The sequence below is a fragment of the Mixophyes fleayi genome, chromosome 12 (assembly GCF_038048845.1).
Source record: "Mixophyes fleayi isolate aMixFle1 chromosome 12, aMixFle1.hap1, whole genome shotgun sequence".
NCBI classification, from domain to species: Eukaryota; Metazoa; Chordata; class Amphibia; order Anura; family Limnodynastidae; genus Mixophyes; species Mixophyes fleayi.
Window position 1 is genome coordinate 66,090,292 of NC_134413.1, and position 8,330 is coordinate 66,098,621.

Genomic DNA, 8,330 nt, shown 5'->3' on the forward strand with positions numbered 1-8,330 from the left:
TGTGTTTATTACACCATGTTAAAAACTCACTTGGTGTATGGTTATGTTGGTTTATGAGTTTGATTTCCCGACCATGGCCATATCTGTGTGGAGATTGTATGTTCTCCCCGTGTTTGCATGGGTTTCCTCCAGGTGCTCTGGTTTCCTCCCAAACTCCAAAAACATACTAGTAGGTTAATTGGCTGCTATTAAAATTGATCTTAGTGTGAGTGTGTATATTAGGGAATTTAGACTGTAAGCTCCTATGGGGCAGGGACTGATGGGAGTGAGTTCTCTGTAAAGCGCTGCGGAATTAGTGGCGCTATATAAATAGCTGATGATGACAACTAAGGCTCATTTATTCAACTTTGATAGCAGGTTACCTTTGCACATCTTTTAAAATCCAGAACAAGAAAAAAATCCCCATTCTGACACCTCCCCTTTTTAATATTATTAAATAGAACCAGCTAATCTTTTTAATATTATTTTAGATGAATAAATCATCTCCTAGTTATATTACAGTTATATTAAAAGTAGTTAACAGTAAAGCAATTAAGCTGTGACTTTATTTATCGCTGAAGCAGTAGTTTTGGAGTTGACTCCTAGACATAATCTGGATCTATCTGATCTAGAGATTCTCCGTGGGTTACATAAGGTAATATCAAAATTCTTAAGACGGAAAAGCGTTTTGCAAAACAAAGCACATTGTTACAACAACGCGTTCTCCTTCTAACAAAGAAAATTGCAAAGTGTAATTATATAGCTTAACACATCAATTTAAAATAATTATGTTTTGAGAGCCAACCCACTTTAAGTATTCAATTTCCTTTACACAGAACTGACTAATCTCTAACACCCTAACAACTTGTATGATCCAGTATTTTGCGTCTTTTCTTTTTAATGCTCTAAGAGTAATGTCTTAAAAACATACTTGACCAGTTATTTATCAATTATAAGACAGAGGATGCTATTGCCTGACATGTCCCCATTTGAGGAGAGACTTAAACTATATGACTATGACTATATACCAGTGTTGGCTAACCTGCGACACTCCAGGTGTTGTGAAACTACAAGTCCCAGCATATACTTCTAGCAATAAGCTGCTATATATTGGCAACGCATGTTGGGACTTGTAGTTTCACAACACCTGGAATGTCACAGGTTAGCCAACACTGGTATAGGTCCATACACCACTCCTCAATAAATCATACCATTGACAAAGAAGAGCGCTGACTATCACATTTTCCACCCCCTGTACCTGATTTGTGGGGTTTCTGCCCCATAGACATCATTCCTTTGGGAGTATTGAGGTCCCTGATGAAATTAAGCTTACAAAGGATTGTCCAATTTGCCGAGTAGGCTGCAGTAGAGCACTGTGCCCTCTCTATCGTCCGCCAGTCCGGAACTTCAGGTAGCGATGTATTTACACGTAAAAGTTCCACCGCCAATAGTTATAATGTTAAATGAGCATATGGAGGAGGCAGTGCCAAAATAGGATTCGTCTTTACAAATATTAGTAAAAAGGTGGAAAAATGGGGCGATATGGCTGCTCACTAACTGACTCCGGTTCTCAAGTCCTGCAAAAGCATAATCACCCATAAGAGCGAAGGATTTCAAAAGCTGGCACTACTAAAAAGGAGTATATTTGCAAATCAATATGGTGGTGGAGAAAAAGAGCAGGTAGTACGACACACAAAGGCCACCAGGGTGTCCCAGCAAAACCATGGGATATCGGCAAATAACAACACGGGCGCACATATCTACCTTACCGGGACACTCAATCCCAGGCACTAGAGAACCCGTACCCCGTCTAGGCTGAAAGGGGTGCAACCATAAGCTGAACCACAGAGGCGGTACTTGCACCAAGACTATAGCCGACTCATCGAACAAAGGCGGGTTCAGCCTGCCCACTACAGTAACGTGCACCCCAACCACTGGCCGTTGACCACACTGCATTTTTTTTCTGTAACTCGCCATCCAGAACCCTCCACGAGCTAACGCCAGATACACCAGGAACTGTCAACAGGAGACAACAGCACTACAAGCCATAGCAGGCAAGGAGGTCCATCCAAACCAGGGAGGTTTGGATGGACCTCCGTGCCTTGGTTGACAATTGAACTCATGACCCCAGTGCTGTGAAGCAGAAGTGCTAACCACTTAGCCACCGTGCTGTTTATTCAACAGCTGTTCATTAATAAGTTAGCAGACTGGGTGACAGGCTACAAACTCTTAAGTAATCAGGGGTACAAAGGGAAGCCTGCATCAGCACTCAAGGACAAAACATCTGAATAATTCATAATGTGCACAACTATATTGAAGACCTCAACAACGGAGAAAGGAGGTTTAATATTGGAGCGAACGGCCTAACAGATTGCGTAGAAATAGATATCCAAAAGACCGTCACTAAATACATCAATTTTTTTTTTTTACCCATATGCAACTGGACCATTCATTCATCTCTCACAATACCTTATACTCCCTAGTATAAGCCTCAATTAGGCAGATTATTCTATCAGACCATGCTCCTATCTATATCTCCATTAGCCTTAATGAAACTCCTAAGGGGTCCTGTATATTGAATAGTTATCAAAGACAAAGCAAACAGTTTAATATTTTATCATATGCAACCCTGCATAGGATCAAGGCCATCTTAACAACATCTTGGGCCCCCGAGCACAGCAGTGCTCCGGGGCCCCTATATATACATATATATATATATAAAAAAAAAAAAAAAGATTATATATATGGGCCCTGCAGCCCAGGGGGGCCCGTCGGAGGCAGCAAAAAAAAAATACCCTGGAAAAAAAAAAGACAATACTTACCTTGCGGTCAGCTGACGATCCGGCTCCCTCTATGGTCTCCTCCTCCGTCGCGCTCCGCAATGGATGTCGGGCGGGCGTGATGACGTCACGCCCGACATGCAGTGCGAGCGCCGTATTGTCTTTTCTTTTTTCCAGGTTTTTTTTTTTTTGGCTGCCTCCGATGGGCCCCCCTGGGCTGCAGGGCCCCCGGGCACCTGCCCATTGTGCCCAATGGGAAAGACGGCCCTGCATAGGATACCTCTCAAATGATAAACTTGGGGGCATTTAAATGTGTGTTAACATGTGTATTAATATTAATATAGCAAGGGACACGTGTTAAAAGTACAGGAAAAACAACTAAACTCCCTGCTGTACTAGCAGATCTCAAGTATAAAAGCTCCCTTGCCTACAATATCCTTGACAGGCACAATAGCAAATATATTTCTTTTTTTCAAACTCTATTTAGACAGGACATGTGATACATACAGTCAATAGCAGAAATATTATGATGGTAGAAAGAAAAGAGGAAAATTGCTGGCTTTGAAGGAATTGCACACTGCATACTTACATAATACAGACCAGCGGGGCTGCAGGAAGGACAAGCTATAGAGCATTTCTGCATTGTTCCAGGCTTATTACTCAGACCTGTCTAACAACAGACCATCCCAAAAACTGCTGTACGATCACCCCCTTCACACTAGCATATAAAGTTATATAAAAATAGTTCCACTACCAAAACTGTCAATGGACGCAGTGCAAACCCTTGACCTTAATTTCAGCACCACTGAGTTACGGAAAGCTAATAAAACTCACCCCAATGACTACACAATAGAATTTTTTTATAAAACATTTAGCACATATCCAGAGGACCGATTTCTGGCCACAAATCTATTATTTATCTACTGATAACGCTCTCCTAGATAACATTCTAGGGGTAAATTTATCAAGCTGTGGGTTTGAAAAAGTGGGGATGTTGCCTATAGCAACCAATCAGATTCTAGCTGTCATTTTGTAGAATGTACTAAATAAATGATAACTAGAGGCCTGATTCATTAAGGATCTTAAATAAAGAGGATCCTTATTTCAGTCTCCTGGACAAAACCATGTTACAATGCAAGAGGTGCAAATGAGTGTTCTGTTTTTGCACAAAAGTTAAATACTGACTGTTTTATCATGTAGCACACACATATCAACTTTACATTTCAGTGTACAAATAAGCTATCAAGTATTTGTGTGTTACATGAAACAACAGTCAGTATTTAACTTATGTGCAAAACAGAACACTCATTTGCACCCCTTGCATTGTAACATGGTTTTGTCCAGGAGACTGAAATAAGGATCCTCTTCATTTAAGATCCTTAATGAATCAGGCCCTAGAATCTGATTGGTTGCTATAGACAATATCTCCACTTTTTCAAACCCGCAGCTTGATTAATTTACCCCTAGAAGTCAATGTGTGATACCTGAGGCTAAAAAGGACCCTACACAGTTCAGTAGTTATAACACAATATCTCTCATTAAAGTAGACTTGAAGCTCAATTGATGTAATACGCTTCACCTGACACTATGAGCCTGATGCGTGTTTGGATGTACATCCATTTGCGTAGCTATCTTACGTGATTCCGCACTGTGCATGCCTAGGAATGGAGTTTACGCCAATGAACACAGTAACATGCAGTTCATGTCTGGATGCAAATGACACTTACTACTCCCTGCCAATTGAGAGGCGGAATTGGAGGTGGAAGGGGCGGGCTAACGTATCCCAGGTACACTAAGGATGTTCCGCTGCAGATGCAGCCGATTCAAATCCTGGCTTTGTAGTAAGTATGTTTGTTATCAGATGGTTTTCACCCACTCTAGTAACTGACTGCATGATAGTGATGAGCATTCACTCTCACAATCTATGGGATTATTATTATTATTATTAAGAATTTTTATTTATAGGGCACCACAAGGTATCCGTAGCGTCATACAGGGACAGACAATATCACAGTACAGGGTGAGACAGCACGGTACAGTTAACAAGAAGCACAGTAACTCAGGAAGCTCAAAACACAGCTAGAGGGAGTGGGGGGAGGGGGATAGTCCGCATACGTTGGTAGACTGAGCCCAATAGGTAGAGCGCAGATGACAGGTGAGAGCCACAGAAGGGTGAAGAAGTAGCAAGAGGGGTCGAAGAGCAGAAGGTCCTCAAGGAGGAGGTTGAGTACCTGGAGAGCAGAGTTATAAGTGGTGGAGAACAGGAGGAGGGGTAGCCCTGATCGAAAGAGCGTACAATCTAAGGGGAGGGGTGGACAGACAGAGAGACACAAGGGTGAGAGGAAGAAAGGGGGAGAACGGAAACTGAGTCAGGGAAGGGGGAAGAGGGGGGAGAGGAGTTTGACGAGGTGGGTAGTTAAATGGGAGACTGGAAGACTTTTAAGAAAAGGTGGGTTTTTAAAGCCCGTTTGAAGCTGGACAAGTTGGGGCATGTTTTGATGGAGCAGGGGAGCTGGTTCCAGTGGAGGGGGGCAGCGTGGGAGAAGTCTTGGATACGTGCATGTATTTTATGATTGCCAATTCACCTGCACACCGACACTTACTAAACCCTACAATTTCAAGGACGGAAAAGGAAGGGGAGTGGGCGTTCACCTGTAGTCAATGTAGAGTAAGGGCGTGCCAAACGCAAGCACACTTAGCCACGTCTGATTCAAAATTTGGGCATCTCAAAAGTACTTGTTTTTTTGCCATATCTCTTGCTCCAGCTACAGGGCTAGTCTAAGTCCTGATCAGTAGTGACGACAGTCTTACATGCATGCTATAACATGTGTTTGCAATCAGGAGCAACTGCGAAAATGTATTTTATGTTCAATAGACATTAAGAACATCCTTATAAATGTATTTCATGGAGGGGGGGAGACCCCCCTTTTTTAACTGCTTTATAATTATGCCTATATTTTTAACATCGACATTAATTGAATATTTTATTTTTCTGTGCGTTCTTTTGCGAATGTGTAGCCCACATAGGTATTGGACATATCCTGTAGTGTCTCGTGCAGTTGAGCAGAGCAGACCTACACCTGCATTCATCAGCGCAGGTATCTTCAGGTCCGGGGGCGTGCGTATGTCCAAATTCTGTACATTTTGCGCAGGTTGCTTTCAGAATGCGTACCTTGATGAATCAGGTCCATAGACTGTAATAAGGGGCCATAGCTTCCTTGCAGGAAACTATGGAGATTATTTATAGCAATAATAGGCAGTAAGTCACAAAGATCTTCTGCAACATTTAGCAATGTGTCCAATGAGTTTTCATTAGTGCATTTGATTGCTTGTTATGAATTACAGCACATCCATGACAGGAAGATTTAAAACTGCGTCTTGACCCAAAATTAGCAATATATACTATAGCGCCTTCTATTTCTAGCACATCACTGACTGGCTTCACAGCTCTAAACTCAATAATTAAATCATATTTTTTAAAAATAATCGGCATTGGTGTTTAGGAAACGGTTACTGTTGCAATGTCATGTGAATGGTAATAAGCCTCTATGTGACTCTTTAGTAAAAGGATATTTTATGGATGTTTGCAACAGATATCATATATTTTGTCGTATTGTAATCTATTTAGCTACATGGACGATTCTGGGGATGTAGTCGAATGGTCGACAATGAAAATGTTGACGTTCAGAATGTTGACACCATAATGTTGACAGACAGAATGTTGACACAGTTTAAAGGTCGACATTCAGAATGTTGACATGTTCATTAGATTTAAAGCATCAATACCGCCGCCATCAGCATAATGCCGGCAATACAGTAAAACTAATTTATTAAAACAGAAGTAAATATAAATAAAAAATCACAGCACACCCCCCTAATCATCTTAACCTACCTTAGTGCTGCCAGCCTAGGCTGGTATGCAAAATCGGGGGCCCAAGGGCATGGATTCACCCCGATTCTACTATTACCAGCAATAGGCCTTGGCACGATAGCCGTGGAACCTGCACCGTGGGCTCCTCCTGGTATAATAATAAACCAGTCTGCGATGGCTTTAATGGAGTCTAGTCACCTCTAGTTGTATGGCAGATTTAACATGGAATCTTTGGGGACTAAAAATGTCATGTTGTGAAAAAGCTTTAATGGGATACATGTGTCTTCATATTGAATGAAAGGTCAGTGCTACACAGGTGACTTAGTCTAACAAACAGATAAGTTACAAAAAAAAAATAGACTCCAGTGTATTTAGTTGATTTCTTGTTCGCTCCGAGTTTGCACTTGTCAAGGGTTTTTTTTTTTTTTAAGTTCATAAGTTTCGAACTTTATTGACAAACCACTGGTTTGCATATATTTTTTAGATCTTGATTGTTTTTGATACATTTGGTTTTATGGTCTTTATGAATGAATGAGTATTTTTTGTGACCTAAAGGTTATTACGCTGAAAAATCCTAAACTATAGAATATATGCCTGTATTACTAACGAAAGGGAATTTCCAGGTCTCTGATACGCTTACGTTTATGTCTCGGACATCCCAGCCATACAGTGGTAACCACTCAGGTCATAATTTAAGAGAGGGACCGATACTGGCTTGGAGACATAGATAGGCGAGACCGCAACCAGAACGAAACTTCATTGAACTGGAATATTTTAAAGGAATATCTTTTTATTATGAGATATACTGTATAGGAACATACCTGGAAGAATTGTTGTAATGGGATGCAGGAAATGTTATAGTGCAATAATAATAATAAAACAATCCATTAATGGATAGAATTGACCATACATTAATGATAAAGAAATAAATTAAGCGTAACATTGGTGTTTTAATTCTCTAATCTTTAACTACAACAAATACCTAGACAATCACAATGTTTTTCTTTATTTAGCTGGTGAATTATTAGAACCATCACAAAATAATCACTTATACTCACTGCTATAAACATTTATTGTAGATTCTATAATCTTGTCCTACAGCTTATGGTCACTTAAATATTGACTCCAATTTAGCCTTTTGTTAGCAAGATGTGTCTGTTTTAGTTCCCTTGGTTTCCAGTTTGGCAGCAGTTAAAGTAGTTCCCTATTTGTTACTTGGCTTAACACTATTTAAACCATAATAATTAGAAGAGGTTCACCTGGCAAGGAATTAGGTGTGTGCTGTAAAGGTCTTCAAATGTTGTGAGTTGGTGGTACCACTTAACTGTTCAGAACAGTTTAGCAAGCTGTAGTCATCGATCTATGTCCTGATGCCTGCTTTTGGAACAACTTTGGAATATACCAACTTGCTGCGTTTAATGTCCTTCCTTTTCACGCCCCTTAAGTTACCTTCATATGTCATGTGTGTAACCTTTATTTAAACCAAATAACCACACAGACACATATTAACTGTGGCAAAAAAAGGTTGCAGTTTTATTAATAACAAAATTACTAATTGGCATGAAATAAATTTGGTGGTGGCGGCGAGAGCAAAACAGTCAGCTAACAGCTAACAGCCAATCATTAAACCAAAACAGTGTAATGCCAACATAGCATTAACACTAGACCAAGGATTTATCCCTTAACATTGGCGGGTGCTA